This window comes from Gymnoscopelus braueri, assembly GCF_963280865.1.
Source record: "Gymnoscopelus braueri genome assembly, chromosome: 15".
NCBI classification, from domain to species: Eukaryota; Metazoa; Chordata; class Actinopteri; order Myctophiformes; family Myctophidae; genus Gymnoscopelus; species Gymnoscopelus braueri.
This window is the reverse complement of record NC_137620.1, coordinates 20159613-20175844: the sequence shown is the minus strand read 5'-3', so window position 1 is coordinate 20175844 and position 16232 is coordinate 20159613. Positions and strand designations below refer to the sequence as shown.

At 41.9% G+C, this 16232-nt stretch overlaps 1 pseudogene across 1 annotated transcript; it reads right to left on the bottom strand.

Annotated features, from left to right (window-relative positions):
• Positions 1 to 1957: 1957 nt before the first annotated feature.
• On the bottom strand, positions 1958 to 15721 carry LOC308101413 (solute carrier family 12 member 3-like; annotated as a pseudogene). Its single transcript has 21 exons — positions 15371 to 15721; positions 15121 to 15246; positions 14289 to 14364; positions 13716 to 13811; positions 13483 to 13622; positions 12570 to 12680; positions 11968 to 12079; positions 11276 to 11406; positions 10964 to 11047; positions 10359 to 10518; positions 9758 to 9865; positions 9235 to 9358; positions 8866 to 8967; positions 8579 to 8734; positions 7988 to 8087; positions 7461 to 7583; positions 6688 to 6822; positions 6447 to 6553; positions 6010 to 6118; positions 3899 to 3915; positions 1958 to 2102 (listed from the first exon to the last, which is right to left on the bottom strand). The product of its transcript is annotated as a solute carrier family 12 member 3-like (transcript).
• Positions 15722 to 16232: the final 511 nt, after the last annotated feature.

Genomic DNA, 16232 nt, shown 5'->3' with positions numbered 1-16232 from the left:
TGGACCCTATATCTAACTTGCTCAAGTGACCGACTTATCCTTAAAGGAACACTTCACCCATTTTCAGCCGTACCTTTATATCATTTGTCCTCACTAAAGTTCATTATAAAGATGGCACCATTTCTGTCTACTCACTCTGTCTCATTGGTGGGTTGTGGACAGTTCAGAAGCCTACCAATGACATCGTCAATGGGGATTTCAAGCTAATAGAAACTACAGCCTTTCTCTTCCTGGAAAGTTAGCAGACTGAAATAGAAGCCATTGATAGTGCATTCATTTAAAAAAAAGTTTAGAAAATCTTTGAACCAAACCTGCCTACAGATGTCTCTGTCTTCTGAACTGTACACAGACCACCTCAGAGACAGACATAAATGGTGCTATATTGTAATGAGTATTAACGAGGACCAAAAGAGCACAGAGGTCTGACGTAGGCCTAATTTACGCATCCTACCTGGGTCACATCGCCCCCCCCCCCCCCATTCTGAGTGTTCCAAAAATAAACAAACAAGCACGGCGAGAAAACAGACTGTAACAAATGTGAGTGAATGACTATCATAAACGATACAGAGCTGCCTCCCTGACAATATTGCAGTGACAATTTGTTTTTGGACCATAATGCTTATATATTTTAAGATGACCCAATGTTATTCTCCAAAGAGAAATGACTTCCGTGACCCAGGGGATGAACAAGTGACGTCAGGACTTCGGTACTCTATTATATGAAGATCGGTTGAAAAGTGGTCGGTGGTGAAGTGGTCCTTTAAGGTTCCCCAAGAGCATTATCTGAATTCAGAAGTCATACTTATTAGAGCCCCAGCATCTTGAAACGATGTTCAACACATGTTAAAAAATCGATTCTCTTCTAACCTATAGATAGACAATTGGATCACTGACAATGTGTTGACTTGACATATAGTAGCCTACAAGTCAACCTAGAATACAACAACAAGGTTTGCAAAACAAGCGTCAATCTCTAGCAAACATCTCAGTTGGTTTTCCATGGAAATGCACCTGGCCTATCAGTTCTAGAGAGCTAGTACATATTTGTTTATTGGACTGTGTGGAGCCTACAGAACAATTTGAATAATCTCGCTTGATCTCTGTGTCTGTGTGTCTGTGTGTCTGTGTCTGTGTCTCTGTGTGTGTGTGTGTGTGTGCACGCGCGTGCGTGCGTGCGTGCGTGCGTGCGTGCGTGCGTGCGTGCGTGCGTGCGTGCGTGCGTGCGTCTGACCGATCTAATTCAAACTTTGTGTGTATTGCTGAGGACCCGATGGTGTTTGTAGGCTACAAAGTAAGAATTTGGTCGGTCCAGTGGTTGTTGTCAGAACCGAAAATCCAAATATCTCTATCTGGTATCTCTAAACTAGATTCAGGCAGGGTAATAGAACAAGGCGTTTAGCCAACACTCTTTTCCGTGGAGATACCAGTTGGATGGTGCTTTTCCATTGGACATGTTGCTGCTGTGGCCTGTGGGGGTTGAACCTGTGCCTTTAAACTACAGGTCATTTCAAAGGGTATAGGTGAGGGATAAGGGAGTAGTTGTGGGGCAGTGATAGATTTTTTGGGTTTCAGACTGTAAGCCCTACAAACTCACTGATAACTTATCATAGACACACTGTTTTATCACACACACCTTTATATGTCCTGGGTGGGGGAGTAATCAACCGGCATGCTGATGCAGCCGTGGTGAAATCTACTGTGATCATTTACTGCATTATATATTTATTAACAGTTTTATATATTCATGTGATTATTTATTTGTTTGTTTTCAAATAGTTTGGTTTAAAGCAGTCTTATATGCAGCTTTAGCGGTTCCATCCATGCTCTGTGTCTGTCTTGAGGGCAACCTCCAAGCACTGATCCTTGCAGTGCTCAGGCGTGCAAATGAGAACGTTTTCTCTGGTGCATCCTGCCAGGTCCTGGGTGTTTGCTGATCACCGGATCCCTGTTTAAAAATCTCAGTTCACTGGCAGTAAAAAGTGAGGACGTTCTGTTGGTTTCCTCGGATGAGCACAGCGGGGCAGTGGAGATTGCAGGTCAGCGTGTCCAGCCAGGCCATGTAGAGAGCACTGGGACAGTCACTCTGGGGCACTGGAAGGCTCCTGTGGGGAAATTAACCACATTCAACATTCTAAAAGCTTTGTATATGTTTGAAAATGGTCTTACTATAAGGCAAAAGCTATCCCACGCCCCTCAAATGTCAGACACTGTCATGTATAATAATCCATGCATTATTATACTGCATGGATTGTATTCTTTAAAGGCTATTTTCAGGCCATGTCTACTTTAGGAGTGACTTATGACACGGAAGGCAGGTATGTTGATGTAGCCTACAACAGTACTTTGCATAGACAGTACAATTGTTTGCATACTGTACTGCAAATGGATCTAACACAGAGACATTCAACCACTTAATAATGATAATGATAGTAATAATAAAAAATAACAGCAACGTTTTATATACTGTAGCTCCTTTCAAGAGACCCAAGGATGCTTTACATTGAGATAGAAGGAACTTAAGAACTTAAGGCTTAAGCCCTACTTTATACTTTGTTGAACGATGATGCCAGACAGAGAAAACAGCTGATCTACAAGCTCTACAATGCAGCGCAATGTGACCCGTTGTAGCGCTTGTACAGTAGATCTGCTATTTTCACCATTAAAAATAAATACATCTTTCACTATTTATTTTCGAAAATCTTTCAAATCTTTAGAAAACATGCCCACAATAGGGATACCAGGTTAAAAATGGTTAAATACCAAAGAAAAATCTTAGTGTTCAAACATTGCTATCTGTTTACAAGGCATTTGTTGGAAAGCTTATATTGCACTGATGCTGGTTGTGAACTTTGGACCCTATATCTAACTTGCTCAAGTGACCGATTTATCCTTAAAGGAACACTTCACCCATTTTCAGCCGTACCTTTATATAATTTGTCCTCACTAAAGTTCATTATAAAGATGGCACCATTTTTGTCTACTCGCTCTGTCTCATTGGTGGGTTGTGGACAGTTCAGAAGCCTAACAATGACATCGTCAAGGGGGATTTCAAGCTAATAGAAACTATAGCCTTTCTCTTCCTGGAAAGTTAGCAGGCTGAAATAGAAGCCATTGATAGTGCATTCATTTTAAAAAAAAGTTTAGAAAATCTTTGAACCAAACCTGCCTACAAGATGTCTCTGTCTTCTGAACTGTACTCAGCCCTCCTCAGAGACAGACAGAAATGGTGCTATATTGTAATGAGTATTAGCGAGGACCAATAGAGCACAGAGGTCTGACGTAGGCCTAATTTACGCATCCTACCGGGGTCACGTCGCCCCCCCCCCCCCATTCTGAGTGTTCCAAAAATAAACAAACAAGCACGGCGAGAAAACAGACTGTATCAAATGTGAGTGAATGACGATACATAAACGATACAGAGCTGCCTCCCTGACAATATTGCAGTGACAATTTGTTTTTGGACCATAATGCTTATATATTTTAAGATGACCCAATGTTTTTGAAATTTGTCATTTTGATTTGAAACACAGTTTTGACCTGCTCATCACATCCAGGTGATGTTCTCACAATCACCTGGATGTGAAGAAGAGGGGAGAGAGAGTGAGGGAGGGAGTGAGAGAGGCAAGGATGGAGTGTCTATCACACCAAGTCAGTGAGTGTATGAGTACATGCTAGTGTGCATGGAAGACATCCAGTGTGTGTGTGTGTGTGTGTGTGTGTGTGTGTGTGTGTGTGTGTGTGTGTGTGTGTGTGTGTGTGTGTGTGTGTGTGTGTGTGTGTGTGTGTGTGTGTGTGTGTGTGTGTGTGTGTGTGTGTGTGTGTGTGTGTGTGTGTTTACTGTATTAGTCCAACCCAGTCTCCATGCTGAAACGTTCTTATATGATTAGTCAGTGCTCACCTACTGGTCCTTGTGTTCTGCAGGCTCATCAAGCTCAAAGGCCTGGTTCACTGGAGAGCACAGAGCATTACACATTACAATGATGACATTACTGCTTTTATTGAACTGTAGATATAGTAGTGGGCTGTTTGTATGCCTATCAGTGATGGGCCATATTATGGTATGCAAAGTGCTGGATCAGAGCAAGGTAAGCGATATGAACTCTATCTAGTATTCTAGTCAACCAACATGGTAAACGGTTGAATACAGTGCTAAGAAAAACAAGTAAGTGCTACAAAGTAAACACAATAGCAGACATCAAACAAAAAGCATCTGTCTAAATAAAATATATTAAGCATACAGCATGTGTTTGTGGACAAGACAACAACATGCCTGAATGGGCATCATTATTCAACCACCTTCATTTGGGTTCTGATTTGAATGAAATGTATACGGGTGCAGTAACAAGATAGCCTCAACAAGTTCACATTATAGCCTAATGCCTGATTAAAACTTAAAGCAGATCTACAAGCTCACAAAGCATTGCACAGCATGTCACACGTTGCGAGCTTGTAGATCAGCTACAGTATTGTCGGTGTGCGACACAGGTCAATTTCATTGTCACCATAGCTGATGGGCATAATGCACCCGTCTATAAAAACGTTAAATGACAACGTTTCCTCTGGCGATAGTGTTGATTTTTGTCGTGTAGGATAAGACTTAAACAGAAGGCTCAGGACTTATTTTGTAATGCTATAATTAGTGTGGTTGCCCTAACAGGGCAACCAAACTATTGTTATAGAGAAACTGAAAAACTTCAAACCGCATCTCCTCCCACAGTTTTCCCCCCAATGTCGTGCCATACGTCAAAATGACCGGCTTGACCGGGAATCGTGTGCTTGTATTTTGAGATTAGAAGAGAGATTGGTTGCATAGTTTAATTGATATTAATTTATTAGTGAATTACATTTCCCCATCCACTTCAATGGAAAATGGGAAAATTAAAAAACTAGATTTCAAGTATTTTTTTCTCAGAAACCGTAAGCGCTAGAGATACCAGATTTGAAGGGGAGGTTCATAATTTAGTCCGAAATTATTTAAAAAATAATCAAACCATTTGGCCTCATGGTGGCGCTATAACAGTCCACTTTACGTTTTGGCCTATAACTCTTGAACCGTAGGTCATAGAATAAAAATATTTTTATTTTTCCTTAGATTCCTTGGGTCATGACGCAGCTCCCCATTAGGCCACGCCCATTTGCGTCAGGATATATTTCCCGCCATTTTGAATTTTCTTCAAAACACACTTATTGCTCCTTTTCCTTCAAATTTTGTCCAAATCTCACACAAATCGGTACACGTGATCTATGGACCCATGCGATAAAGATATCCAAACGGCATTTTGATAGTCCTTACCGTTCGTCCGTAAATGGCTTCCAAAGTTAGCGGGAGGGGCCCGTTTTACCAAAAATGTCAAAAATCACGAACAAAACGTCCAATCGATCCCAAATTTAAATCACATGTCGAGGGTGGTTTACTCAACAAATCACCAAAAGCATTTCCACTTTGATCCATAGGGGGCGCCACAACTGCGCAAAACGTAACCGTTTGATGCAAAAACATGATTTTTGGGGGGATCACTCCTCTCAAAATGAAAAGCAGGTGATCTGAGGAGTTACAAGACGATGTCATTGGCCCGCTACATTTCTGGGAGGGGCTTATTTATTTTAGTGGGAGGGGCCTATTTCTTCAAATCAAAACGCCATGTATCACGAACACAGGATCCAATCAGCACCAAATTCGAATGGCACGTCACGCGGCCTCCGACGGTATTCCTCCAAGCGTATACCTCAAGTCCCGGCGGCGGCGACCTGCGACCGGCGTCGGCGCAACCACACTTTGCAATTGCCCTGAATTGCGACGCGTCTAGTTCCATTATGTTATGATAGTTATGTTCCTGATAAACTGAAATCAGCCTAGTCTTAGGACTAATAGTCAGATGTATATGCAAAATAATGGGGTTTAAAGCCATATCACTGCAAACCGTTCTATCTATATTCATAGTGAAATACGATTGAGAGTATATGAAGAAGAACAGTGTTTTGTACAGAATATTCATATCATTCATGTACTGTATGAGGACATAGGGGGTTCTTGCCTTCACAGTCAAACTGCTCAGAGACATCCAGTCCATCCATCATCCTCAGCAGACATAGACAGTAGTTATAGTCAAATGTATCACTGCAGAAGAGAACAATATTATACTCAGTCACTCAATGGTGTCGCTTGTGGAAAAGCTAATGAGCTAACAAACTACAGTAACTAAATGAACAGCAATTAGCTTGAAAATCAGTCATGCAACAGACATGCAACAGACTATAAATTAGGTTTTAATCTGAGATAAAAGCAGACAGAAAGTGCATCTCATCGAAAATGTTATCCAACAATAATAGTTATTCAATTATTGAATACTATGTAGTAGTAGTAGCAGTAGTTGCAATAATAATAGTCGTTGTGGTTGTTTTTGTTTAGTTTTTTTTAGCATTAATAACTGTATCTATGTACTCACTATATGGTCTTGATGTAGTCATCCAGGCTCTCAGGAGAACATTCTCTCCAGTTAGTCTTAAAGCCCAGAACCAGAGCGTTGGGCCTCAGCTTTCCAAGACCAGAAGCCTAGAAGAAATAACAAATGACAGAATATTGGACATTGCACACATTATCAGACACACCGGAACCGGAATCTAAAAACACAAAATATAGAGCACAGATATCATGCGTCATGACCCCTCTTCTTACTGGGCTAATACCTGAAGCAAATGTCGAGCTCCGCTCCTAAGGCAGTCGCTAGCGAAGGGTGTGAAAAACGAGCGCACCTTCCTCTTATTTAACCATTTCACCAAACTGTCTGTTGTGTGCTGGGGCAGAGTCTGTCCTTCCTGGTCCTAAACGAGGGGAGGGGGAGCAGAGACACATAGAGAATTCTTCATGCAGTAATATTTCTACAGACTTTTTCCAAGGATGGCATTCAGATAGGAGGGCTCATTTTTGTTCACTTGATGTCCTGTTTTGGTTCACTTAAAGTCCTGCATACTGTTTGTGCAAGGTTTAACAATAAACCAGGTGCCCACGTCGAGTAGCAAAAGAGCTTGCATGTCGACGAGTGCACCGTCTGAGTAGGCAAGCCACAGTGGATGGAATTGGTTATTATCACTCACAAAACGAGCGCTCCCTTCCCCGTCTCAGCCATTCACAGGTTTTCTGAGCTCAAGTGTCTGGCTGTCTGCATGCCATCCGAGGAAAAACAATATGGTACAGTGACTTTAATGGTTCTACTAAATAATTAAGTAATTCTATATAGACTTAGACATATCCATCTATCTTCCAATTAATAAACAACACAACACACAAGAAACAACCATCTTGTAAACATGGGCGCTTCTATGAGTGCGTACCAGCGGCAAAACAACCATACACCTGTTTACATTTGATTGGTCTACCACCATCTTTGAACAATATTTCGCCCTCCTTTTAGGATTTCTTTATGTTTTTGAAGAGAGACACAGACTATCACATAACTGACCGTGAGTATGTGTCCACAGATCATCAGGCTTAGGTTCTTGATGCAGGAGCCAACAAAATCCACCAGGGCTGGCCGTTGGTTCGGGGGCCCCGTTAAAACCAGGCAATTTAAGGATTGTAGAAACTGGTGGTTTGTATGAAAAAACTGTCAGTATCAGTCAGAAGCATCAACAGAATATGACAGTTCTAGGTGCCAAAGTGGTATAGTTGTTTCAAGGTGTAAATAATAACAGAAACTCTAAACGTTCTGACCTTTGTGTGTGAAATTACAAATGCTATCTGAAAAAAAAAAACATATATGTCGAACAATTCTTCTGACCAGATGTTGAAACAGTTTATGTGTTAAAGAATTATGAAAGCAGTGACTCAAACATGGACACCAGGACACTGATCACCTGTTGACTGTGATGCCCAGCCCAGGACCGCCCCATGTCTGAACTGAACTCTCTGAACGGTCTATTAGCCCTGAATGCAGCAGAATACCTTTTAAATAATGCAACTTGACATGGTGTACTTGTGGTCCCTCACCTGAAGTTCTTGACGTGATCCTCCACCCCTGAGAGTGAGACAGAATACGACAGAGCCATGTTGTATGTACCCGCCTTGACTGACGTACCCCAGTTCACCTCTGTGGGGTCAAACACAGAAAGAGAGGAGGAAGGGCAATGAGATCCCGGGTCAATGCCCGGCTCCTCAAGTGTTCTTGAGCAAGACATTGAACAGGATGGTGCCGTGCATGGTTTCTGCCCTGTCAGTCTATATGTGTGCAGTGCGAGTGGCTGATGTAATGCACATTGTAAAGCCCTTTGGAGAATGGCGCTATATAAATAAATAATTTACCATTTACAGAGATAGACAATAGACCCTAGCCTAGGCCTAGAATATAGACACCAAAGAGTTGTCAGTCACAACTTATCACCATTTAACGGAATGTCAGCATGTCAGGTCCCCATGAAAATACAGGCAACACACATTTCTGATTGCTTGTGACATCACAGTCCTATCCTTTCTATCTTTATTCTCACATAAACCCTGGAAGTGCTTGTGAACGTCATCACTTTGTCATATGTTATTCCAGATTAGAAACCATTAACGGACCTCAGGTCATCAGTGACTCACTGGGTTTGTTGTAGGTGACAAATCCAAGCAGAAAGAAGATGATGCAGAAGGTTGTTAGAGCTGTCCACCATTTCAACAGGAACGTCAATACAACTGAGATCACAGCACCAAACAGAGCTGTCCATTTACTGTAGTAGTGAAATGACGGTCTCCAGCCTACAGGGGGCAACTGGAGACAAAGACACGCAAGAGGCTCTGGTATGTTTTCAAAGCTGTCTTGACCAAGTGAGACAAAGCCTAACATTATATGCAATTATGCATTTTATTTTCTATTTTTCCTGACTCACCGGGAGAGTTGGTGATCGATGCGTGAAAGCAGCTGAAATTTATGAGGGCATATGAACAGAGGAAGAAGTTTGAGATGAGAGCGACGATGGCATTCAGCTCAGCTGTAAGAACAACATAAGAGAGACCAGGCATTAGGTACACATTAGACCAGTGGGTTTCAAAGTTTTTGTGCCCAAGACAATTGGCATACAACCTCACAACATTTAAAAATGTTCTCTTTAATGTCATGCCAATATCTGTAGGCTACTGATAAAGTACATTTTACATTTTAAAAAGTTGTTATGTACAGTACTTATATTGCAATGATAATGTGTGGTTGTCACAAAATCCCAAGGTACACCTGGATTTGTCCGATGGCACCTACTTACCGATAAGAATGAAGGCCACGGCAATGACATAGCAAAGTACGTAGGCCCTGAGTGGCTCATCATTTTTGCCATATCCCTTTGCAAAGAATCCAATGTATGGATAGATATTGTCTCTACACAGACACTGAAAAGCAAGCACTCAAGATGAACTCACAAAACAAACAGCATCAGAATGTACAATCATTCCTAATAACATATTCAGAGATAATTAGTTTATTTAAATATAAATGTGCTATGTGGAATTTTCAAGCAACAGGCCATAAAGGGGTATTTCCGTTTAAAACACGTCTGTGATATTTTTTTAAGTCTACTCATGGGTTTTATGTGCAGTCCAGAAGTTACTTGAATCCATATTTAGATATGGGGGGTTTTAATGGAGCCAACAACACCAGAATCTTCTAATTTAAACCTTGGTTTGTTAACGTTCATTGTGTTCCTTTATGTGCAACTTTCTTATGAAACAACATACATAACATTATAACCATAATAGAATAGGTGACTTGAGGGTGTGCCCATTATTCACCTGAAACACTTTAGGCGCTGAGACAAGGAATCCGAGGGCTGATGACAGACTGGCTGCAAAGACACCGGCCGTGATGAGGTAGTAGAACCCTGACACCTGGGCCAGTACCTGATGGATTGGACAGCAATGAGTTTCAGCAGTGGTGGAAAAACCTTATTTTTTTTACTTTTTTACTCTACCAAAAGTAGAAAGTACTCATTATGCAGAGTGTCCCGTTTCAGTTATCATAAGTGTAAAATGTATAAAAAATAGCCGATCTACAAGCTCACATCGTATTGCATTCGCGACGCGTTGTGAGCTTGTAGATCGGCTATTATCAAATAGCCAAGTTTCAATTGGGCTGAAGTGGTTAATGTATGTTTTGTAACTAGTAACTAAAGTTTTCAAATAATTGCAGTGGAGTAAAAGCATAATATTTGCCTCTGAGATATAGTGGGGTAGAAGTAAAAGTACTGAAAATTGGAAATACTCCAGTAAAGTCAAAAAGAAAAAAGAATTGTACTTAAGTACAGTTCTTGAGTAAATGTACGTTACACCACTGAGTTTCCCTTCATACTAATAGTTGCAGTAACACTACTGTGCAGACAAAGCTGTAGAGTGCCTTTTTGCTATTGGCTAGGCCAAACCGACAGGCGTTATTTGATTGGATGCAATGTGTGAATTCCAACCCACGCTGCAACCCAGACCCTCACAGCCCTGCGTGTCATTTCCTGTCAGGGTGTCATTCAACCTGCCTGAGGCGTCTCGCATAACACACGACCCTGTGGGGGACAGGCGGAATAAAGAGTTATAACGTGTGTGTGTGTGTGTGTGTGTGTGTGTGTGTGTGTGTGTGTGTGTGTGTGTGTGTGTGTGTGTGTGTGTGTGTGTGTGTGTGTGTGTGTGTGTGTGTGTGTGTGTGTGTGTGCGTGTGCGTGTGTGTGTGTGGTAGATAGACGGACAGACGGACAGACAGACAGACGGATGAATGGATGGATGGATGTTGTCAGGAAATTGTCAGGAATTATTTCAAATAAACCTTGAAACCTAGACATGTACTTACTATCAATTGTAACACTGTTGATGTAGTTATTATAGGTTATCCTCCAAGTCAAGTCACTCGCATGACCAGAGGATCAACTACATGAATGTTATGTGAATACAATCATCATGATGGCACTCAGTCACCACACACTGTTAACTTTCGGCCATTCAAATGCAACTCACCCATGGTTGCAGAAATGGCAAGGTAGCTGAAGTGGTCCAGAAAATGGCTATCAGGGTGCCTTTAGGGATAGCCGTTGCTGGGTCCTGCAAAACATGCTACAGAGTCAATGCTAATACAGCATTAATAATAAATAATAAGTTGTTGTAGTACTGTAAGTGTACTAGTAGAAGTAGTTTTAGTAGCCACAGCAGCAGTACCAGTATTGTTTTTTTGTTTAGTTATTTTGCACAAAATGCCAAAACACAATAAGGTCATGGAGAGGAGGCCAAACAAGTCATAATTGTTGAATGTCCCCACCTAGTGGAAAGATAGGGGAGGTCCCCAGAAATGTTGGCCCCAGACAGGATACCGATAGCAGAGGGGAAGAAGACGGCAAACACCTGGAAGAAGCTGCCTTCATCTCCTCTCCAGTCTGGCAGCAGATTAGACATGAAGATCTCACCTGCAGAAGTCCATGACAATCTACCGAGTTATGTTAATACAGTATTTACAGCATGACACTGTATGACACTGTGTGTGTGTGTGTGTGTGTGTGTGTGTGTGTGTGTGTGTGTGTGTGTGTGTGTGTGTGTGTGTGTGTGTGTGTGTGTGTGCGTGCGCGCGCGCGTGCGTGCGTGCGTGCGTGCGTGCGTGCGTGCGTGCGTGCGTGCGTGCGTGCGTGCGTGCGTGCGTGCGTGCGTGCGTGCGTGCGTGTGTGTGTGTGGTGTGACCCTATTTTTCATAGTGATGATGTCATAGATCAGTGGTTTTCAACCTTTTTCATGCCAAGGACCCTTAAAATGATATACATTTGGCCTAAACTGATGTCATAGACTGGCGACATGAAATCCAAGATCCATGTGGAACCCACGCCGGTGGGCCCACGTCAAGACTGTAATGACTTGATTAATGAGTTGTTATACATAACTTCTGAACTATTCAACTTTTCATCATCATCATATCATTGCGTTGCTCGTCTGAAGCTATTTCCCTTCCCTGCATTAGGTCTCCTATAGAAACTCACTGTTGTAGCTGAAGATGCCCATGGCTTGTTTCTCTGGACTTGTAGGAATCACTGTTCCCACAAAGTAGTTGGAGAATGAGACCATCAGAACCAGAAAGAACACGATCTGGGCCTGAGAGGTGAGAAGAAAATGAATTGTATAAGAGAGAGAGAGAGAGAGAGAGAGAGAGAGAGAGAGAGAGAGAATGATAAGAAAAAGTAAAAACAACAAAATAGAGTTAAATCTATGTTGTAAACAAGTATGCTAACTTCTATTCGCATAAATAAAATATATAATATAGCCTAAGCTGCCGTTTGAAAATCCACTACAGCAAGTGGACTTGGGGTAGTGAGTGCAATACGCCCAAAGGTTGTTTATCGTATGCTATGTAATTAACGTATTACTCTTACGTGGTTAGTTTTTATAGTATTTCTTCGATTGCATTCATGAGCTGGATGTAACGTAATTTTGTTCTGCTGTGCACTTGCCCTGTATAAATGATAATAAAGTTAACCTTGAAGGTGACAGGGAACGTGGGTGTTAGACAATAGAACAGTCCTGAAGGGACAGCATATGGATGGAGGAAGTGACTGTACTATAAATGTGAGGGTTGCCAGCAGACCTTTGCCTCCCACTCCATTCCAGCCAATGAGATGAGCAGAAGCACCGTCACCGTGACGACACCCACAATACGGACGTCATTGATTTGATACACCTAAACGACGCCAAACTCCTATAGTACATGAACACACATCCAATAACGCAGCCATTGTCAGATGCATTGCACACACAATTAGAAGTGGACTTCAGTGCCTTGCTCAAGGGCAGGTCGACAAAGGTGGAAATACTGACTATTGTGGCATGTGACCTTTTGACTAGCCTTGTGAAGCACCAGGCCATCCTGTTGCACCACAGAGTACTTGTAGAACTGGGATGTGAACCCACAACTCCTCGAGGCTCAAGATATAGGCAGTTAACCGGTTCAGAGAGTCAATGCAAGCCTCAAGCTGGCGTCTGAAGTAACACGGCACCATCGTCAATAAACACCAAACTGCCTTTGAGCAAGCCACTTCAGCCAAATCTGTTCCAGGAATTAGGCACCACATGTCCCTGCGCTCTGACCTTTCTCGATGGGTACAGAGTATGTGTGCGTGTAAGCGTTTGTGAGTGTGTTTGCGTACCCGCGTGTGCATGCCTGCGTGTGTCACAAGAAATATTCATTTTTTGGAAAGAGAATTATTGCAACATAGTCATATTGCAAACCTCTCTGACCATAAATAATCTCTCAAGACAAATTCAGAGCTCCGCAGCTGAAAAGAATTGCAGAGGGCTTTTTTTTGACAATGGGTTCCCATATTGCCCTGACCATAGCTTCTGAGTGGTCAGTGAAAGGAAGAATGTCAAGAGGAAAATGTAGAATAAAACATCAAAACAACTTGATGTTGTTTTACAAATCAAGATTAAGATTAAGATTAAATTAAGATTAAGATTGAATCGAGTACAAACAAATCTTATATGGAGATGATTGTGAGTACCTGAAGTAGGTCAACGACTGTCCCTACGAAACCCACGGTGTTGAGAGCACAAGCCAGGGCATTGGCGAAGGAGAACACCATCCCTATAGGCCCGCCCATCTCAGGCCCAAGGGTTCGGGAGATCATGAAATAGGCTCCACCTGGACAGTGCATTAGACCAAATATATACACACACACACACACACACACACACACACACACACACACACACACACACATACAATGTCGCTGACCTGATACCACCTTTCCATTGGTGGCGATGGCGGAGACGGAGAGGGCGGTTACTGTAGTCACGACAACCGACATCCCAATAATGAGCCAGGTCAACACTGATGGAAAGAGGAAGCACAAGACCTCACTATAGCTTCATTGTTCATTCACTCTTTGATTGATTCAAATTTTTCATCCATTCATTTGTTTGCTTGTTGTTTCTTTTTAACCACTTGAACCCTAGCATCCCTATTCTGGGGCGAACATTCAGCAAAAATAGCAGGTCTTTTTTTGAGATTTGGTGTAGAGGGAAAAAAGGAGCATACAAATGATATATCCCTGGAAGACTCTGGTCAACTTCATAAAGGGTTTAAATGGTTATGCTTGAAAGGGTATTTTCTTGAACATTTACCACACATAAGGAATACAAGATCTTGTGTCTCTGATCTCTTTTTCATTTCTCCAATTTTGACAGTTGTTTTCACCCAGTGAAGCTCTATGTTGACCACACACAGTTTTCTGAGTGTCACAGGTAAAGAGAGGGCGAGAGAAGCTCCCTCAACAAAGGAATGAAGGGAATTGAGGTGATGACTCACAGATGCCCGCTTGGGAGGTGATCCACGATAAACGGAGAAACAGAATGACACCCCAGATGTTCAGCATGCAACGCATCTGTTATTTAAAATATATATAATATATAGAAATCAATCATCAGACAGGATAATATGTTTGTAAATAATTAAAGAAGAAAAAAAAGTGTGTGCATAATGCAGTGGTGGAAAAAGTACTCAAATTCTTTACTTAAGTAAAAGTACCAATACTGCAATATAGAAATACTTTGTTACAAGTAAAAGTTCAGAGTTCAAAATTTACTTGAGTAAAAGTACAAAAGTATTGGCATCAAAATGTGCTTAAAGTACCAAAAGTAAAAGTAATAAAATGTTTGAAAATAGCAGATCTACAAGCTCACAACGGGTCGCGATGCGACGCGTTGTGAGCTTGTAGATCGGCTATTTTCAAACAGCCTATGTATAAAATAGGGCTAAAGTGGTTAATGTATGTTTCAAAATTTCATAATTTATATCTGAAAAGTAACGGCTAGTAACTAAAGTTTTCAAATAATTGTAGTGGAGTAAAAGTATCATATTTGCCTCTGAGATGTAGTGGAGTAGAAGTAAAAGTATTGGATATTGGAAATACTCAAGTAAAGTACAAATACCTCAAAATTGTACTTAAGTACAGTACTTAAGTAAATGTACTTAGTTACTTTACACCACTGACAGTATGCGTGTAAGATATGTTTATGTGCATGTGCTTGGATAATGTATGTATCTGCCTCGAGGCAAATGCATATTATGCGTATGAGTGCATTATGCACAAACATCCATGCATCTCTGCAAGTATATTATGCACATTTCCAGCCCTCACCATGACTCCAGTCACCCAACCAAAACATACAGGGGCCTTCTCTGCCCCTTCTGCCTCCTCCGATCCACTGACCCCTGGCAAACTGCAAACTTCAGAATCGCCCGTGGGGTTCCCTGACGCCACATCCTGTTACGTAAATAAGGAATTATAGATAAGAAACTGTTTTCTTGCACAGACACCTTGCATTTGTTCACCTACTTGGCTGAAAAATGAATAGGTCATAAAAAAGTTAAATGAGATGAGGGCTTACATCAAAAGCTTTGCGGAGAACCTCCAGTGAAGGCCGGTTCCGTTGCTGTCCCCCATGCAGGGAATTGGCGTAGAGGTCCAGCTGTGGTACCAGGTCCACCGTGCTGTAGATGGAGGATCTCCGCAACTCTTGACTCGAGTTACGGCGCTCTGACAGCCTGTCGTCTACATCCGACGCATCGATCACAACAGAAGGAGGAACTCCAAGATGTATAGAATCTTGGTTTTGTCTGGTAGGGTCCGAGCAACGCGATGAGTACCTCGGAGGACCTTCCTCGCTGGTGCAGAAGTGGACGCGTGGGTGAGCCTGTTGTTGGCCGACCCCGGTGCTTTTGGATGTGCGCTGGACCATGGCCACAGTACACAGTTCTGGATCACAAAGGAATAGATATTTCAGTAGAGGAAATGTTACGCTACTGAGTGATTAATAATGATAATAATGTGCTCGGTAGTGCCCCATATCGTACTTTATGACTGGCCACTGTTCCTGGTCCAGCAGGAACAGTGGCCAGTCTATGATGTCAGTCATCAGTATGATGTACAGAATCTATGACATAAGACTCCATATTTGGGCATGGTTTTAGCCCCGATCCGACTTCCCTTTTTCGACTTATAAAATAATAATTAAATATTTCAAAAATGTATAAAATATCCTACTAGATACGACTACTAAAATATATGCTTAGTTGACCGGGATCCACCAGGGGCCTAATAGGTCCAGTAATTTCCCTCATCTCTTTTCCAAAATTAGCCGATCTACAAGCTCACAGCGCGTCACGCTGTGAGCTTTTAGATCTGCTATTTTTGCTGAATGTTCGCCCTGCAATAGGAAGTTGACGTTATAGGGTTTAAGTCGTTAGAAC